This window comes from Malus domestica, chromosome 06 (assembly GCF_042453785.1).
Source record: "Malus domestica chromosome 06, GDT2T_hap1".
NCBI lineage: Eukaryota > Viridiplantae > Streptophyta > Magnoliopsida > Rosales > Rosaceae > Malus > Malus domestica.
In genome coordinates this window covers 19,681,228-19,701,117 of record NC_091666.1, presented here as the reverse complement: position 1 = coordinate 19,701,117, position 19,890 = coordinate 19,681,228, and positions in this window count along the sequence as shown.

Below are 19,890 nucleotides of genomic sequence, written 5' to 3'. Positions count from 1 at the left end.
ATTAAGAGGTTGGATTCTAAGCTCGTTGCTTTGAAGGGGTCTAATATTTCTGCCTCCACTTTTCTACAGCTTGAGACCGCTCGCCAAGATATTGTTGACTTAAAGACTAAGCTTGACGCAATCCAAGTTAAGTATGAAAGTACATAGAAGGAGATTGGATGTTACATACCTCAGATTCAAGATCTTGAGCTTACAGTTTCTGAGCTTCGTTTCGCTGTTTATGCAAAGGTTGAAAAGTTGATTGCTTCTTATAATCAAGTGATCCACTTCAAGAGAATCGTCGATAGGTTTGAAGCCCAAGTGTGGGAACTTCAAGGTGTATTGAAGATCAACGAAAGTCTAAAAAATGAAGTGGATGAGTTGTAGCGCATCTGTGTTAGGCTGCTCGAGGAGGATAAGCAACTGAAGGGTGAGAAGGATGGGCTCGAGGTTTCGAGACCTTCTCTATTTCTCCGGAAGACTTGCTTACTTTTACTTTTGAGGCTTCCATTGGTGAAGTAGTTGGAGAAGTTGGTGCCCAGGCTTAGGCAGCCAGGGGTGAAGTGTTAGATGATGCCACTACTAAGAGCGTCGTGGCTGCTAAAGGTGTGGCAACCGAGTAGTCGTGGGATGTCCAAACTGCTGAAATGTAGTCTTCTAAATAGCCTTTAGGATTTTCTTTGTTTTTCCTTGTAGCTCTTGTTTTGCTTGAACTCCTTCGACCTTTGCTAGTTGTTTATAAACATATTTCCTTCATTTTTCTTCATCTTCACTTCTTTTGTTCATGTCCTAACCTTTAGACTTTATAGACCAGTGGCAGGCGTGCTACTTTTCTACAAGCAGACAAGTCTGCGTAGCCTATGCAGCCGTAGGTGTTGATGTAGAAGTTTGCAAAGTTGTTAGCCATATTGTTAGTAGCTGGATGTCTTAGTTACAAAAGTAGACAAGTTCGCGTAACCACTAGGTTGTTAACCCTGGCTTTCTCCAATTCTGTAGGTTGCGTAGCAAGTATCACAACACTTTAGGACTTGGTGTAGGTTGTTCTGCGCTTGGCAGAGGTGAAGCTTATTGACTACGTAGCATGTCAGCAGTAGATAAAGCTTCGTAGCGTATGCACGCTAGCTTGTTTAACCTTTCATAAGAATGTGTTGTTGTATAAGTCTAGCGTGGTTTTACTGCTCGAAGGGCAAGCCATAAGCAGTCTTCCAGAAACCTTCGGCTACCTTAGTGCACTAAATAGCAACTTTAGGGTTCCATGGTAGTCGTCTGTAGGCGTACTGCGTAATGTGCCCCCTCCGTCTTTAGGGCCCGATTCCCCATGGATTAAAACAAGAGACCCAAAATCCTTCAGTTAGCTAAGCCTTGAAAAAGATCATTGTGGCTACTTCTAGGAATCCAGGAGTAAGCGATCGTGCATCTAGTTATACTAAGGCAGCCAGGCTCATCCACGTCTGGATATTAGGAGTGTAGAGTTTATCTTCCCATCTTGGAGAGCTGACCCATATGGGTGTCGGGGAATTGGTTTACCCTCTCGTACTGGAGAGTAATTAGTTTACCCTCTCGCACTGAAGAGCATGGTTGGTCCCTCGGGGGGCACAATTCCTGCCATGAGTCCCTAAGAAGGGTGCGGTCTTCTTTTGAAGTGCAGGAGATCAGTTGTTGTAAGCATGCAGCCGAGCCAAGTTGTGATTACTTCTGAATTCCTCATTGAAAAACGAGTGAAACAAACGAGAACTTAGCTGTAAGGTAGGAATTGCATAACAACTGGATAGTCCTCAGCTTGTGAGGTGGTACCCATCGAGCTACTTGAGTCTTCGGGCTTTGATGTAGCGGGAGGTCACACATGGTACTTCCTCATATTGTAGGCGCTCCACTATTTTTTTGATCTTTTTATCATTTCTTAGTGGTGAAGGTGTAATTACTCTTGCCGCCTACTCTGCTAATCTTGTACAGACCAAATGGGATTCATCTTTTTAGAACCTTCTCTACGGGCAGTGATGAAGGTTTTTCTTAGGACTAGATCTTCAGGCTGTAACTACCAGATCTTGGACCTTTTGTTGTAGCTGGAGAAGAGCTACTGCTGGTAGGCTACGATCCGAGTAATGGTCTACTCGCGCTTTTCCTCTGCCAGATCTAAGCTTATGGGCATCTCCTTACTGTTCTGCTTAATGCTTAGTAGTAGAGCGATGATACTTGGCTTGATGACATTGAGATGAATGATTGCTTCTGAGCCAAATGCCAAAGAGAAATGAATTTCACCAGTTGCTCGTCTTTTGGTGGTGTGATATGCCCATAAACATCTGGGGAGTTCGTCTAGCCATTTTCCCTTCTTGTTGGTAAGGGATTTCTTGAGGTAGTCGAGGATCATCTTGTTAGATGTTTCGGCCCACCTATTGCCTTGAGGATATCTCGGCATGGACATATGCTACTTGATGCCATACTTTTGGAAAAACTTCACCAAATCTTTACCCACAAACTGCGAGCCATTGTCAATGACGATGGACTGTGGAATGCCAAATCGGTAAATGATGTTCCTCCATATGAAGCATTCTATGTCCGTCTAAGTCGTGGTCGTCATAGGCTCTGCTTGTATCCATTTGGTGAAGTAGTCGGTTGCCACGATCATCATGCCTCTACTCCTAGTAGCAGGCTGCATAGTTCTTACCAAGTTGATTGCCCACTATATGAACGGCCAAGGACTCGTCTGCAGGTGTAGCTCGCTGGCAGGTAGTGCTGGTACCGGTTTGTAGTGTTAGCAGTGGTTATACTTTTGTACTAACTCCTTAGGATCTTGGTGCATGGTAGTAGTAGCATGTATTAAGAGCCTTCTATGCTAAAGATCGGCCTCCGAAGTGATTTCCACAAACGCCTTCATGGATTGAGCTTAGAACCTTTAGGTCGTCAGGAGGTAATAAGCAGTGGAGATATAGTCTAGTGTAGGATCTTTGGATGAGAATGTCGTTCCACAAGTAGTAGCATGCTACCTTTATTTGGAGCTTTCTATACTCCAACCTGTCCGTGGGAAATGTGACATTGACCAAGTAGTTTATAATAGAACTTTGCCAATTTGGAGTTGTACTAACCTGTGACACTTCAGCTGCTGGCTCCACCTTTATGCTTAGCTCGTCTAGATACTCCACCGGAATAGAGCATTTAAGTTGGTGGTCAAGGGCGGAGCCTAGGTCGGCTAGTGCGTCCACGTGAACGTTGTTTGCTTGTGGAACTTGAGTGAGGGTGTAAGTCTGAAACTCCTCAAGTAGTCTGGCTAGTGATTAGCTGGGAACCAGAATGCATTGCGAGCTTTTTCACCACCAAGTCTTTTGCTATTTGGATGCCTGTTATTAGGGTCTCGTACTCTGCTTCGTTGTTGGATGCTTTGAAGCCTAGAATGATCGTCTGTTCGGGTATCAAATTGTCTAGGGTGACAAGGACTACAACTGTTTTACCTTTGTAGTTGGATGCGACGTCGACATACAAATGCCAGAAGCCCCCATCGGGTAGAGCAGGTGCAACTAGGGCGTGCTCGGCTACTTTCGAGGCATTGTTGGGTAGCTCTGTTGCATCGTGAATGCGCGGTAAGGAGTCATGGAGCTGGGACCATGTTACACATAGCAGGAGATGCTCAACTACCGGTATTGGACCATTATAGAGCTAAATTATGAAGCAAGGGTCGGCTAGGGCTGTGTGACACGTAGTAGGAGGTGGTGCTCAACTGCCGGTACATGTTGCTCCTATGTAGAAACGTTTAGGGCGACAAGGACAAAACTTGCTTCCGAATATGTCCTTCCAGTGTTTGTGTGCCTTTGGTGTGTCTTTTGGGCCGAGTTGTGACATTCGTCAAAAAACTTTGCATCCACCAGGGTCTACGCCATTATCGTCGTGCGTTTGGATTAGGCGAAATAGTGTGTCATGAGGATGACTACGTGTGTTTGAAGGTAAAACTTGAGCTTCCGACTATCCCCAAAGTTAGCTTCTTACTGTTATGCCTCAGGCCGCAAGAGGCTGGTAGAAGTTCATGAAGGAATTTGCGGGGCTCATCAGTCCGGCCGAAAGATGCAATGGTTACTTCACCAACACAGCTATTTCTGGCCAAGTATACTAAAGGATTGTATTGAGTTCGTACGAGGATGTGTACAATGCCAAATTCATGGTCCTATACAGAGGGTCCCGGTCGAATTACTATATTCGGTCACTAAACCATTGTCGTTCAAATGATGGGTCATGGATGTAATCGACAAAATTACGCCATCTTCCGGGTCCACAAAGCATGCATGGATACTTGTTGTGACGGACTACTTCACCAAATAGCTCGAAGCGAAGTCATACGCCGAGTTAACGTCTAAAGAAGTTTGTAATTTCGTAGTTTGTAATTTCGTAGAAGAAAACATCGTGACTAGATTCGGCATACCAGAAACAATCATAACAAATAATGGTACGATCTTCACATCTAACAGGTTTAAAGGGTATAAGGTGAATTTGAAAATTCAACTTAAGCAGTCTACGCCATATTACTCGCAGGAAAACGGGCAAGCCGAAGCAAGTAATAAAGTTTTGATTGGTATTCTTGAAAAAATGGTGAGAAAAAGGCTGGTATGTGGCATCTAAAGCTAAATGAAACGTTATAAGCCTATCAAACTTCTCTCCGGTCAGCCACTGGAACAACTCCATATGCATTGACTTATGGACACGGCGCTATGTTTCCGGTCGAGCAAAGTATAAATTCGTTGTGAGTAATCGAACAAAGTAGTTTGTTCAATGCCGAGTACAGTCGGGCCATGAGACAAGAGTTTGAAGATTTATAAGAGGCTCAGCTTGATGCTTATAACTTATTAGTGGCATAAAAGAAGATCGCCAAGTGAGCTTATAATCAACGAGTCAGACAAAAAATGTTCGACGAATGAGAGTTGGTTTGGCAAACCGTACTACCCGTAAGAATTAAAGACCCCAGGTTCGGTAAGTGGTCATCGAATTGGGAAGGGCCATTCGTTGTTCATAAAGTTCTCGGCAAGGGGACATACCATCTTAGGGATCGAACTGGTCTAATTCACAAGTTGCCGATCAACGGGAAGTTTTTAAAGAAATAATATCCAGTCACATGGGAGATGCGGGAATAAAAGTTCATTTCATTAAGTTCGCAAAAGGGTGTACAAATAAAGTTGGTCGATCAGTTTACAACTAATTCTAGGGTGATGAAGGAATGAGAGATTCAAGAACGATCTTCAACTCCAACCACCTCACCTCGCCCATTGTGACCTCAGCTTGCCGATTTCTCTTATCCATCTTCAGCTACTCAACCTGCTTCATGCTAGCCGTGTATTCGATTAAGCAAGATTTGCCGCTCAACCCAAAATCCTTTGCAAGCTTATAAGCAATTGCAGACCTTCAATTTTGGAGTTCGGCAATTTGACGATCAAGGTCGGCCAGTTTTTCATTTTTTGCTTTCAAAACTTCGACCTTTGGATGAAGAGCTTCTCGAATAACCATTGCAACTTTCAAGTCGTCTTCTACCCGAAGAGCTTTCTTGAAAATACCAAAATATTCTCGGGTCTGTTCCAGGGTAGAAGACCCCCGAATGATAGCTTCAGGGCTCAATTAACCATCAGCTGCGAGATCGTTCAGACATGCACCCACTGAGTTGAGGCCCTGGCATTCGAGAACTTATGAAGCTGAGAAAGACAAGAGTTCCTGTAGCCTAACAAGAGCATTTGATTCGACCGTTGATAAGGAATGCCTGTTTGTAGCTGCCGAAGGGCCAGCCACTCCTTAAGTATTCAAAAGAAAAGCATCGAACTCGACTTCCCATAAAGGTTGCATATGAAAAGAATTTAGGCAAAAGGAAAATCGCAAAAGAATATACAGAGAGAATTTGTTTTTAGACCTGCCGAGAAGAGACTTCGGCCATATCTCCTGGTTCACTACTCGAACTTAGAGAGCTTAATGGCCGAGCCCAGTGTCTTAGATTGCGTCTCAATTCACGCCGCCGATGAAGGTTATCTATGTTCGACGGCCACTTAGGTGGCCAGGAAATATAGATAACACCTTTTGGCGCATAAAATTTTCAGTGAAATGAATAATTAGGCACCTGACATGTAATATTTTTCTCATTTCACTCGTTATAGCAAAATTGACAAGAGAAAAGTAATCGAGTCTTACAAAAGCCGAAGTCGCTTCTTGAGGGGGAATGTCGATGTCTTGATCCTGCAGGTGAATTGGTGTTTCTGTTGTCTCTTCAAGCTCAACATGAGGCCTTTTTCCACGATCGACAGCAGGAGAATCGACCTGGTCAGTTGCCTCAACCACAGAGGGAGGCGCAATGGAAGGAGGTTTAGTTAGTCAAGGGTGACTCGCCAGCGGAATCTCGTCATTCTCGTCTTCCTGAAATAAAAAACTGTTAATACTTTTGAATTTAATGAGAGAATGGAGTTACCAACAACATAATCATACCTCTTCCAAGATGATCGCTGATTATTTTGGATTTTTAGGGAGACTTTTCTCAACCGAAAGGGTTACCTCCTCTAAGACAGGTGCAACGGTCGACCCCGGAGCTGCAGGTTTTTCGACCAGCGGTGCAGCAACTCATTCAACCACGGCCTTAGGGACGGGTTGAATTTGGGGTGTTGGGCTAGTTGGAGTTAGTCGCTTCTCCAGCTTGGACAACAGGAGCATGAGGAAAGGCACTAGGAGTGGTCGCTCCCATGGTTTAGTTCGAGATAACATGAATTTCCCATTCTCCTTTCTTCGCCAATTTCTTGATGCGTGTTGTGGGACGAGGAGCTTCTCCTGCTATCTTGGTTTCCTGGCGAGGCCGTTTACTTGGCGAGGTTTGCACGGCAGTTTTAGTTTTCTTGGAGAAAGGGGGTAACTTTTTCCTGGCCGTAGCCACAGCGATCACGCCTACTTGCTTTAGTACTCGACCGCCTAAGAAAGCTAACTCAAGTTAGTAAAATCGAGTAAGTGTTTGAAGAATAAAGGTAGAGATAGCCATATACCTTGGGTCGTCTTTTTGGATTGTGGGGCAAGAGTTTTTTTTAGGTCGGTCGCCAAAAAATTTTGTTAACCACATCTTCAACCGAAACGCCAAAAAAGTCATGAGTGTATCCTTCTCACTAGTCGCCGAATGTGTCAGTGCCGAGAGATTCAGGAACAGTGGGTCAGAGATGAAATTTTTTGCACCGTTCCTGAAACTCTTTCTCGGTATCTCTGCACTCCCTCTCTGAGGAACCAAAGAGGCATCCTCGGCTTAAAAGGGAGCGAGAAGTAAGTAGAGGCACCGGGCAACCTTGGAGGTAGCCGAGTTATCGGGCAAAGAAGTGGGGGTGGTAGACCTCTTAGTTCGCTCGGCGAGCGTCGCAGCCAAAGGGAAGGTCGCGTGTTATCACGAACAACCCCCAATTTTGACGAAGACTGGCATCTTCACTTTCACTCCGTGTGGATGTTGGAAGCCTGATGGAAGAGAAGTACTCTTGAAGATGACATATTAAAAATTTATCGTCGGATAGAACATCTAGGCCGAAGAAGTATTTGAAGACTTCTTCAGCCTGGTGAGGAGGCATCGGTCGAAAGGCCAACTGAAGGCCGAGCGCTGCAGTAGATTGAAAGTTGGAGATCTCTGGCTGAAGTGTGGAAAAATAGACATGCAGCCATAGTTGGAATACGCAGAGAGATCCGTTCTGGTGTGGGTCAATCTTGTTGATGGTTGTTTCAGCCAGGCAAGGCAAGAGGTTGGCGAAGATAACTGGACTGAGTGCCAGGGAGTGACCACTAGCCAGGGCTTCAGCCATTGGCATATTTTTGACCAAGCACTTATTTGAGTTGGTACAACAGATAAACTTGTTGTACCAGTAAAATAAGAAGGCTTCGTGTTCTCCCTTTCGCAGACTTGCCTCCCCTCAGCCAGTAAAATGGAGGATGAGGGTGTTGTAGTTGAAGAAGTTCTTGTGCAACTTCTGAACTTCTTCTTTTGAAAGCTCTTGACCTTCTTGGCTCAGCGTCTCGACGGCCCGTTCGTCGAATAATGCTTTAAGGTCGAGATTCGATTGGCACCCAAAAAGAACGGCATCTATTGGGATGCCAGAAGGAGAAGTCCCAATGATAGATGAGATGTCAATGATGGTGGGGCTGATAGGGCTGAAGGGAAGGATCATGGTGTTGGTGGCCGAGCACCAGAAGTTCAGAGCTGCCACAAGGAGTTCTTTATCCATGGCAATCTCCAAGGTCAAAATTTTAATGGCGTCGTAGATGCCAAGAGCCTCCCATTCTTTGCCGAAGAATTTTTCCATCCATTCGACCCAGGCCGCCCAAGTCACGTCGGTCAAAGGCCAAGCTCCTTGGGGCTTCGTTAGGCACCACGTTGACCAATCAAACCCTTGCAAAAAAGGTGTCAGGCAGTGGTCTTTGAAGAGGTTGGTGATGGACTATGGCATTGCGTCCTTGAAAAATGGTCCCAAGATTTGATGAGTGGCACTTAAATCACTCTCGAAACGCAGAGTCTTGACGGTGCTCCGGTCGATGAAGTCTTTGCACTTGTTGCATTCGTCGGAAAGCTAGGAGATGAAGGAGGCCATTGATGAAGACTCAAGAATTTCTGGGTTAAAAGCTTGGGGTTTTTTGGGTTTTTGAAAGCAAAATGGCAAGAAGGTTTCTAGGGTTTTGGAAAGCATAAAGTACGAATGGAAAGGATTCAGGTATTTATAGGTGTTTTGGAAGGAAGGTTAAAAGTTTGATTTTCAAAATTGGGGATAAAATCGAGAATCAAGCGGGAAAGTTGCTAATCATTGTAGATATTAAGAGAATCCAGGCGAAAAGACCGAGGTTTTCGCAGTTTGAAGATGCACGATTGCGTGTTGTGGCGGATTTAATGTAAAAGAGACGTTTCGGCTATCGCACGTTTTCGAGGGTCATGATTAAGGGTTGATGGGTTAACCAAGGAACTGACACGTGGCAGGACGGTTGGGAGAATCGAGATTGTGAGGTCATGTCTTATAAATACGCATGGTGGTGTTTCTCGACAGGGTTCAATGTTTGTTTTAGGAAGGTTTCACTTCTTCAAGGCCGAGGTTCGAACCAAGGAATGTAGGTCGACGACCTCAGAAGCGAGGTGACAATGTTTGGGCCCGAACACATGCCAAAATTCAATTTGATTAAAAATCAAGAATGCCCAGTCCATCTCCATGTACTCAAAACCACATGAATTGGAAGTAAAATTTGTAAAGTACTTTCCCATCTTTCTCTCTGCTTTCACTTGACTAAGACTCCAAACGTGGCATGAAGAAATTGCATCCACTCTCACCGCTTAATAAAATAATAATTGATTAAATGGATAAAGCTAATGCAATTAGGAAGACTAAAACGTATAGAATGTGTTAAGACCATGTTAAATTCCACTTTTATCAATAAGCATCCTAATCCTTATAAATTACAAAACTAAAGTAATTTACTCAAAATAGTCTGAAAATAGGGTAACAATTATAATAAATACGTGTCTATCAATGACCATATGATTGGGTGGGTCCCCTTTGGCCCCACGCGATAGGTGAGTTCCGACTTGGCTCCATCTAGGCCAATGTTGCCACGTGATTGGGTGGGTCCCCATTGGCCCCCCCGTACCGAGGTCTACCACTCAGTACTACAATTTAGTAGTATTCTTCTTTGCTTAGAAGTGAGAGATCTTAGGTTCGAATCTCGTGGATGGAAAATTCAATACCAAATTTGCTACCTATTGTGTGGCTTAGCCAAACTTCCTCTCCCCTTAGTGTAAAAATAACAGTGTGCTAAAAAAACTAATACCGAGACCTTAAGTGATAAAACCCCACACCTGACGAATTGCACATGTGGTAATACCAAGTTGGGGACAAAATCGATGTTGGAAACTAATATCGAGACCTTATGTGATAAAGCTCCACATCTGACGGATTAGACAGGTGATAATACTAAGTTAAGAACAATATCGATGTTGGTGGTGTAGGGCCCTCGACCCGTCGACGTGAAAAATTCAACATCTTTTAATTAGACTGAAATACTTTAGTTTAATTAGACGGATTGTATTTTGAATGCATTGGTTTATAGACAAGTTATCAACCATATTTCTTTCAACCAGTGCATTCAAAAGGAAGTTTTAACGAAAAGCCCATGGTACTGTTCACTTTAACGAAAAACCACATTTTTACACTAAAAAGTCAAACCTGGTACTATTCACTTTACCCTTTATTTTGTCCTTATCGTTAAAACTCAAAGTTTTCAGGCCCTTTTCATTAGTTTTCCTTTCAAAATACGAGACATAGAGTAGGACGTCTCACATGGCCAATCACTTATTGTGACGTATGCCTATTTCACCTTCTTTTTGGGTATATGTATCAGATCGTTATCCATCAAATCATACTATTCTAATCTTTAACTCATCATTTGCTTCACGTATGATGGTGCAACGGGGAACTGGTGGTTCATGTTTAAAGACAAATATATTAATTGGTTCCTATCAAGGAAAATAATCATCTCCAGATTCCTTCCACCTAATCCTTCTCATCAAACAATTCGAACCCTTGAAATTTGATCCAACAGCTAAAGTTATTCTAACTTTTAAAGTGGGCCTGTATTTTTAGTTGTTTGATCAAATTTTAAGGATCCGGATTGTTTGATGAGGAGGATTAGGTGGAAGGGACTGGAGAGAATCTCTTTCCCCTATCCAAAAGCAATATTCACTAGTTTTCTACAGGGCCATCTTGTATTTCATGGTGAGGGGAGGTTTACAGCCCAGCAACTGACGTAAGCCCTGCGATGTGAAGCGGCCATTTTCCACAAGAAGGTCATGGGAAGTTTGCATCGAAAACCTAGTACAACCATTGGCAAAACAATCAAATCTAAAAGCAACCATAGCCGAACTTGGCACGCAATAATCCTGAAGGCACACATTAACTAAAGAAGACCCATAGTCATCTGAAAATTTATGCTGATAAATGTTACTGCTATAATGCCACACATAGTATAGGGAAGGCTGATTTGGGACATCATGTTTATTTTGAAGGGCCTGGAAATTGTACATTTTAATTAATTTGTAAATTTCTATGCCTCTTGTCATCCTCTATATATAAAGTCGGAAGCCCCCTTTTGGGGTCATGACTTTACCAAAAAATAATGGGACAGAAATACCCCCCCCCCAAAACAAAAAAGTTCAAAAACAGCTAAAAATAATACATAAAATAATGCAGGGGTAATTTGGTAATTTTGTCATTAAAAACATTTTTTTTTAATAATTAGTATCTCACTATTACGTGGAATATAGTCGGGTTTCTTCTAGCGTGGTCTAATATTATTCATTTAGTCCAACTGTACAACTCTTTGAATCTATAAGAGCTATGACTTATTATGTAAAGTTGCAATTGTTGTATCGAATATCATACAATCAATTATTTATTAAATATTTTTTTCTCTATTTTTTTTAGTACATTGATATTTTTACACTAAAGAGATGGGGAGTTCGGCTAAGCCACACAATGGACAGCCTAATTTGGTATCGAATTCGCCATCCATAAGATTCAAATTCAGCTATTCGTTGTGAACTTCCTAATGACTCCCCAATCGGGATCATTGTGGAGGATTCCAAGGCTTTGTTGTCTTTGATCACTGGAACAATTGTGGCCCATACTCGCTGCCAAAACAACGAAGTTGCTCACCGGTTGGCTCGTCATGCTGTTACAAGTTTCGTTTCTTGTTCGTGGTTTGAAGAACCACCAGATATCATTTCAGATGTTTTGTTTTCATATTGTAATCCCCGAGCTTGGCAGCCCATTACCTTTTGTACTGATTTTATTATCCTATGAATTAATATCGTTTCTGTAACATCCCACATTGCCCAGGGGAGTGGATCTTTAAGCCTTATATGTATATTCTCATCTCTACCTATCACGAGGCCTTATGGGAGCTCCTTGGCTTCGGGTTCCATCGGAACTTAGAAGTTAAGCGAGTTCGCGCGAGAGAAATCCCAGGATGGGTGACCCACTGGGAAGTTCTCGTGTGAGTTCCCAGAAACAAAACCATGAGGGCATGGTCGGGGCCTAAAGCAAACAATATCATGCTACGGCGAAGTCGAGCCTGGAATGTGGTAGATGGCCCGGGCTCGAGTTCGAGGTAAAGCAATCCCATGATGGGTGACCCACTGAGAAGTTCTCATGTGAGTTCCCAGAAACAAAACTGTGAGGGTGGAGTCGAGCCCGGGAAGTGGTGGGGGCCCAGGCGGGGATGTGACAGTTTCTCTATAAAAAAAAACATCTTAAGAGGCGTGTAGCGCCCGTGATAAAAAAGAAAATAATGAAATAAAAAAATTGAAGCAATTCACGTATACATTAAAAATGGTAAGTAGCGCATAGCGTGCTGTGCATGAAGGCTAGTAAGAATAATTTGAATGATTTAATTAAATAGTTGTAATGTTATAGATGTGTGGATGCCAATCACCAAGTTTCAAACCAAAAGTAAATGCTAACAATTTTTTTGTCGAAAAAAATATATGATTTCATTAAGAGAAATTTTATTTGAACTTATATAATTTCACTCTATACCCAATTTAAATTTTACATGTGAATAATTTATTTTTTCTTATTGTATAATTACCATTAAGTACAAGATGAAATTAACAATAAAACTAAAATTTATCAATAAACCCACACTCAATAATCAAACACTACCATAACGCAATCTTTATCTTATATATTATGGCTAAAATAAAGAGTTACAAGAGAAAAAATAAGAGACAAATTTCTAAATAAGTTATCCAAAAAGATCATTGATCTACACTATGACAAGTTCGGAATCATGACTCGCAAATTTTTAAATTAAAAACCAAAACTCCAATTGGATTAAATTCTTAGTCAATATTCTATTTTTCTCATCAGAATGTGATCATGACTACCAACACTTACAATAATTTTTTCGTATTTTAAAACATAAAAAGAAACAAAGAACATGAAGATGGAGACTATACTATAAAATTTTAATTTCCTTGACATCAATCTATGATTTAACAATCAAGGCCTGCAATTGTTCACCTCTTTGTTGTACCTTGCTACTTTGGTAACGACCTTCTTTTCAACATACACTACCAAAAGGCTAGGGCAAAGGCTAACCATGTTAATTGCTGGGATTTTCTTCATAGATGGTACAGTTCTTAATGCTTCGTTTCAAGTATTATACAGTTCTTGATTTTGGATTTGTCTTTTTCTAAATAGGTGTAAAGATAAATTTAGGTTTAAAGAGATATTGGTCGATTAATTAAAAGCAAGGAAGAAAATATCGGTAATATCGGAAATATCGGTAGTCCGAAAACACGGAAATATCGATGGAAATATCGGTAAAATATCGATATCGATAAAAATTACATGGAAACCACGGAAATTGTAAGAAAAACTTGGAAATTTTTATTGAAACTTTGTAAGATGTTTATTTAGTCAATTATCTATTAGTTTATCACAAAAAATTGGAAAGAAATGCATTGCATGATGGATTTAACATTATCAAGTTGATTATATAGCGAGCTGACAAACATTGTGAGTGTAGAAAATATGTAGTAATTAATGAAAGAAGTCTAAACACACCATAATCATTTATATATAATGAATTAGTACAATATTTGGAGGTTTTATTTAGGATATTAAAAAAAAAAAAAGGGAAGTGAATAAAATGATGAAGAATAATGTGCCGAATTTGACACTTTAAATTTCTTACAGATAAGCATGCGTCTAGGCGTTGAAGTTCCAAATTATAGTATATCAATTAACGATTGAAAATCAATACATTGAATAAGACTAAACTTTAATTTGGATGCCGATTATGTTTTTTCAAGTTTATATAAAGTAAAAGAATTGAATTTTGGAAGTCAGGAGTGTGTCAATTGTTTTATAATTCGTCCAAATACATATATCAGGTTGCTACTCAACGTAATTTGAAAGTATATCTAGTGCAAGGACTTGTCTTTTTTTGTTGATAAGCAAAGGGTTTGTAGCTTTTTTTGCTAAGCAGTAGAACATATTATGTTTGTTTAATCTTTAGCATTTGATGGTTGTCCACAAATATAGGATAGAATGCCTCAAATTAGATCTGGCTCTTACCTAGTTGGAGTCACAAGTTCACATGTACCAGCCCTTGAGACAAAACGTTTTGGTTTTCCGGCCAAACCACGGCGAGTTGGCCGGCGTGTAAGGTATCAATCTCTTCGTCTCGTCGAGTAGTACAACTTTCCTTTTTGTTTCACTCAATTTCGTTGAGTATTGAAAAAGTTATACTCATTTGAATCTTACCCAGTTTCCGGCGACCTCAGTGGCTTTCAAGGAAATTTCCGGCCAAACCACAATGAGTCAGACGTCGTGTGAGGTACCATTCTCTTCGTCTCTTCAAGGGCTACAACTTTCCTTTTTGTTTCACTCAATTTCGTTGCGTATTGAAAAAGTTATACTCATTTGAATCTTACCCAGTTTCCGGCGACCTCAGTGGCTTTCGAGGAAATTTCCGGCCAAACCACGGCGAGTTGGCCGGCGTGCAATGTATCAATCTCTTCGTCTCGTCGAGTAGTACAACTTTCCTTTTTGTTTCACTCAATTTCGTTGAGTATTGAAAAAGTTATACTCATTTGAATCTTACCCAGTTTCCGGTGACCTCAGTGACTTTCGAGGAATTTTCCGGCCAAACCACGACGATTCAGACGTCGTGTGAGGTACCATTCTCTTTGTCTCTTCGAGGGCTACAACTTTCGATTTTGTCTTGCTTGATTTTGTTGAGTTTTGACAAAGTTATGGCCGTTTAAAGTGGGTGTGGATTTTCGGCCGAAATTCCTATTTTCTTCCTTGGTTGAGTCCCACATCGCCCAGCGAGGGCAGTGAGCAAGCCAAGAACGCCTATAAAAGGCACATTCACATGCTAAGAAAATCATGGCTTGGTTGGCCTTTGGGCTTTGATCAAGTGTAGTATATGTTGAGATTTCTCAACATTTTAAAGTATTTTTTAATATTATATTATGATATTATCGATAATTTTTGTCAAAATATCACGATATTATCGATAATATCGTGATATTTTGACAAAAATTATTTGGATAGTTAAAAAAATATCGGAACTCTAAAAAAATGGTAATATCGGTGAAATATCGACGATATTATCGATTTGTTTTTCCTTGATTAAAAGTAATATCGGTGTAGAAGGTAAGTTGGGTGTAAAAAAAAGATATATGAGTCCAAATAAAATTTTCCTGAGAGACAACCCAGTACAAGTTACAACAAGCTCACTAAAATTTGAGGATAGCCAAAAACATATTTAGCCGAAAGATTAAAAAGTAAAAAAGAAACCATATTCCCTATCCCGCAAAGGCTGAGCACAGCTACCGCCGCTACCACCTTGCTAGCAGCTACAATGGTAAATGCCCTAAGAACACCATCTCTGCGTTAAATTCGACAAAGGTATCACGTCACAAAACTTTTCAACTCGCAACAGGAAATATCCTCAACCAAATTTTGGGACCAAAATCGCCATGCAGGTGGAGAGCCACCAGATGTGAACCACCATCACATGCCCCTACAAGTAGAACCAAAAACAAAATCAAATGGGAACAAGATGGGGTTAAGGAGTCATCTAAAATACCCTCGCTTTTGGCAAATGCCATAATTAAATGGTGAATGAAATAGTAAGGGGTAGTACTGCATCGTTTTTTACTGCTTGCTATATATGAAATTAAGTTCCGTAGCATTCTTTTTTTTCCCTTATTTAATTTTTTTTTTCTATCAAATAATAGATTTGATAGATTAGATGTTAGATTAGGGAATCAACAGGATTCGAATTCATACCGTAATGTAAGAACAATATTCATTTTCACCACTGTGATAAAGGGCACTTGCAGTTCGGTCGCATTGATTGATATGTTGGTTTCCGTCTTGCATGTTTCCATATAAATGGATCATTTTGTAAGATTCGGAACGCACTCACATTATGAAGTTAAAGTTGATACATAACCATATAAAGCTAAGAAGAACTTTAGCAGATGGAGGTCAATCCATAAGATAGCAAAATGTAAGCCCAAAAAAGTTAAGCCCGTAGGGGCTGAAGCCCAAAACATAACATAAACAACATCAACAACAATAAAATATAACATAATATAATAGAAGAGACAAAGCTTCCTAAGGAGAAAGTAAATAGAGAGTAATTACGGCGTTATTCTTGCATATAATGGATAGTCTTGATGGTTAGGCATTAATAAACAAAACATTCACAATTGATGCTAAGGCCTTCCACAATGAGTTCCAACTTTTTTTTCCTTAATATAAATTAAGAGTGGTGATATGCCCACCCCAATATCTTATTTCCCCACTCATATTATATTTACACCCACCATAAAAAGTGAAAAAAAAATACATCAACTCTTTTCCCACCCACCATTATTTCCAAAATAACCCTACATATTTCTTTTTCAATTTTTTCTTGCTTTAAAAAATTATTACAAATTAAAAAAAAAAACAATTATCACTAAATGAAAATACCCAAGCACTCCAAATATCACCAGCAATAGCCTCTCCCTAGAAAACTTGTAGAACCGACACTATCGACTCCCCAAATCCCCAACACCAAGCGCCCCTCCTCTATCGCCAACCATCGCAGCACCACCACGTCTCGAAAACCACTCCAGTACCTAATTTCTATCGTTTCCAATTTGAATTCAGACCACACAAGAGATGGTGTGATTAAATTGGAAGAGCTTCACTCATAGTTTGGTGTTGCATTGGCTTTCCCTAACATCAAATTCTTCCAAATTCAGTATATGGTAGGTATCCAAATTGTTCCAAAACACCAAACACGATCGGAATTCAACGAGTGTCGGATCCGTGGGTCCCCTAATGTAATATGGACTATGAGCTTCTCTCCTCATCTATCTCAACATTATAATAGTCTTGAAGACTAACTTGCTCTACTCTCTGGTGAAGCTTGATCACACCTTCCACAACATGCGCTTTATTGCGAGCCTCGAGACTTTGCTTTGTCAAGTCCGAATTCACCCTCTGCCTGATAAGTTTAATTTCTGAACTTCCTTCCCCAGGAAAGCTTGTGGGGTTCATTATATTTTTTTTTTTCTTTTTCTTATTTATGATATTTTAGGTTTTTTTTTTATATGATTGGTTGATCTTTAGGTCTTTAAAGGTCATTTTATACTAGGATAAATTTGTCAATAAGAGTATCATTTATAGTGAGTATGGAAATAAGACACTGGGATGAGCTTAACAGCACTCTAAATTAAAGGGTTAATATCAGTTTACTACTTTGAAGTTTCATGGTTTTCAACATTTGATACATGAAGTTTTTTTCATCTCAGAGTCATATCTCAAGTCTTAATTTTGGGCCAGTTTCATACCTTCGTTAAGTTTTCCATTAGTTTTTCTGTTAACTGATGACGTGGTACCCACGTGGACAATGACTGGGCGCCACGTGGATATTAAAAAATAATAATAAATAAATAAATAAAACCCTAAAAATACAATCAATCTTCAACCATCTTTTCAGTCCCCATTTACGCATCCTACAATCCAGCCTCACCGCTAGCCACCCTCCAATCCAACCCCATCGCCACCACCTTCTCCTTCATCAACGTCATTAGCCTGGCGTTCCCGCCTTCCAATGCCTAGTTCCAAGAACCGACCGTCGACACTATCATCAGGCCCCTCCTCCAGTTCCTTAACGACACCAATTCCTCGTTCTTGATCAACCTCTACCCCTACAACCTCTACAAGATGCGCAGCGAAATCCCGATCGGATTTCCTCTATTTCAGGAACACCCATTTGAATTCCGAGACGACCTCACCACCGACGTCTGGTACCGAAACCTCTTCGACATGATGGGCTCACCATTGCACTCACCATTCCCCCTCCCTCTTCCCATTTCTCTATCTCTCTCCCTCACCCCTTCAACCTTGTTATGGGCCTTACCACGGCCTCGGCGACAGCTTCTTTAGCGGTAGGTCGAAGGGCTTGCTTGTTACCCTAGTGCGGCCTCTGCCTACTCCTCTGTGAAGCTTTCGGAGTCTTGGGCATGGCTGGAATTTTGAACAAATAGGTTGGGGCAGAGTGGAATTGGAGGCAATCGGAGGTGAACTGGGTCATGTTGGGGTCCGATTAGGGGGGATTAGGGTTGGATTGAATGGTGGGAGGTTGGAATTTGGGGGTTAGGGTTCGGTAGAGAGAGCAAATAGGGGGAAGAAAGAGAAAGAGGCGTCGAGTCCAACTGTTGGATGATGCGGGAAAACAAAGGAAGACCAAATGAGGGAGGGAAGGGTTTTCGGCTATGGGAGGGAAGGGGAGAGAGAGAGAAATGGAGGGGGTTGCAGAGGGAAGAAGGAAAGGAGGTGGTTGTGGATTGATTGTATTTTTATGGTTTTTTTATTTTTTAATTATTATTATTATTTTATTTTTTGTTTTTGTTTTTAATATCCATGTGGCACCTAGTCATTGTCCACGTGGACACCACGTCATCGGTTAACAGAAAAACTAACAGAAAACTTAACGAAGGTATGAAACTGTCTCAAAATTAAGACTTAAGGTATGACTCTGAAATGAAAAAAAATTCATGTACCAAATGTTGAAAACCACGAAACTTCAAGGTAGTAAACTGATATTAACCCTAAATTAAAATAACAATATTACTTGTTTCAAACGATTTACATTGGTATTTGATTGACATTAGTTTTAATGCCCCTTATTATGCTGCGAATAGTATTTTACAATTAGTGTGATTATGTAAACTTAGAATAGTGTGACAATCTAATTCAAGCACCACCATGAACGGAAAAAGCACGAACTCAAGCAACCTGCAAAACAGAAGTAACCGTGAGCAAGCCTTAGACTGGAGGGCGGTTTGTCAGTCAAAGGCTCTCCGACGATCAAGTTAGTAAATGATTTGAGACTCAAGCAGTAGGCAAGAGAATTAGAATACTTAGAATGCAATACCTTATATGAACCCTAACTGGGTGTATTTATATTGACTGTGTGGGAGTTGTTTTTAGGATATAATCCTCATTCTAAAAACGAGAATAATCCTAGAGGATATCTAGGATTAGATATTGCATCCTCTTAGGAGTGTACTTACTTGCGGCGCATGCTATCCCTAGATTGTAGGAATTCCAAGACGTATAAGGATCTTATTGTGTCCATATTCGGATCAGATTGCGTGTCTTCCAGAATAAGCATGGTCATTCTAGCAGAGTCGCTTAGACTTCGCCTATTGCCCCAGACCAAGATAATAGTGGCACCACTACTCCATCTGATACAACTCCATTCGAAGTTGCTGAGTCAATGATAGGACTTCTGAGGTAACATTATTCTGATCAGCCTTACTCCAGCCTTAGAAAATCATGATCCCACAATTGCCCCTAACTATGCATCTGAAAAAGCAACTTGTTCCCCTTGACGATGGATAATTATCCAAAGACCATGCCTTTCTAAGTAAGCTAGAATACATACCATTTGATCTTCCATTGCTTTGCGGTAGTCCGACTACTAGAAAAGTGGTGGAGACGTTTTGAGCTTCAAACATGTAGTTTCTAGTTCCATGTCATAACGGAAGTAATGATGAAATTACATATCTTGTTTTGTATACACAGGAAATGAGAAATCACTTTCGACGTACCTTTTCGTCAGATTCGATGATCCCAAAGACGAGTCGTTCCTTATTCAACGGCTAGATGATTTGAAATGCTCATTTTTAAATTCCAATGGTACCTTAATTTTTATCTCCACACAAAGCTAATCATCATCCTGCGTATCTTTCTCTTTCTTGCCCCAATCTGCATCTGCCTTTCTTCGCAAAAAACTTCTCTAGAATTCTGCACCTTATGGTTGATCTTCCATCTACCCACTCCGTTTCCCTTGGTAGTAACAATTATTCTCTAGATC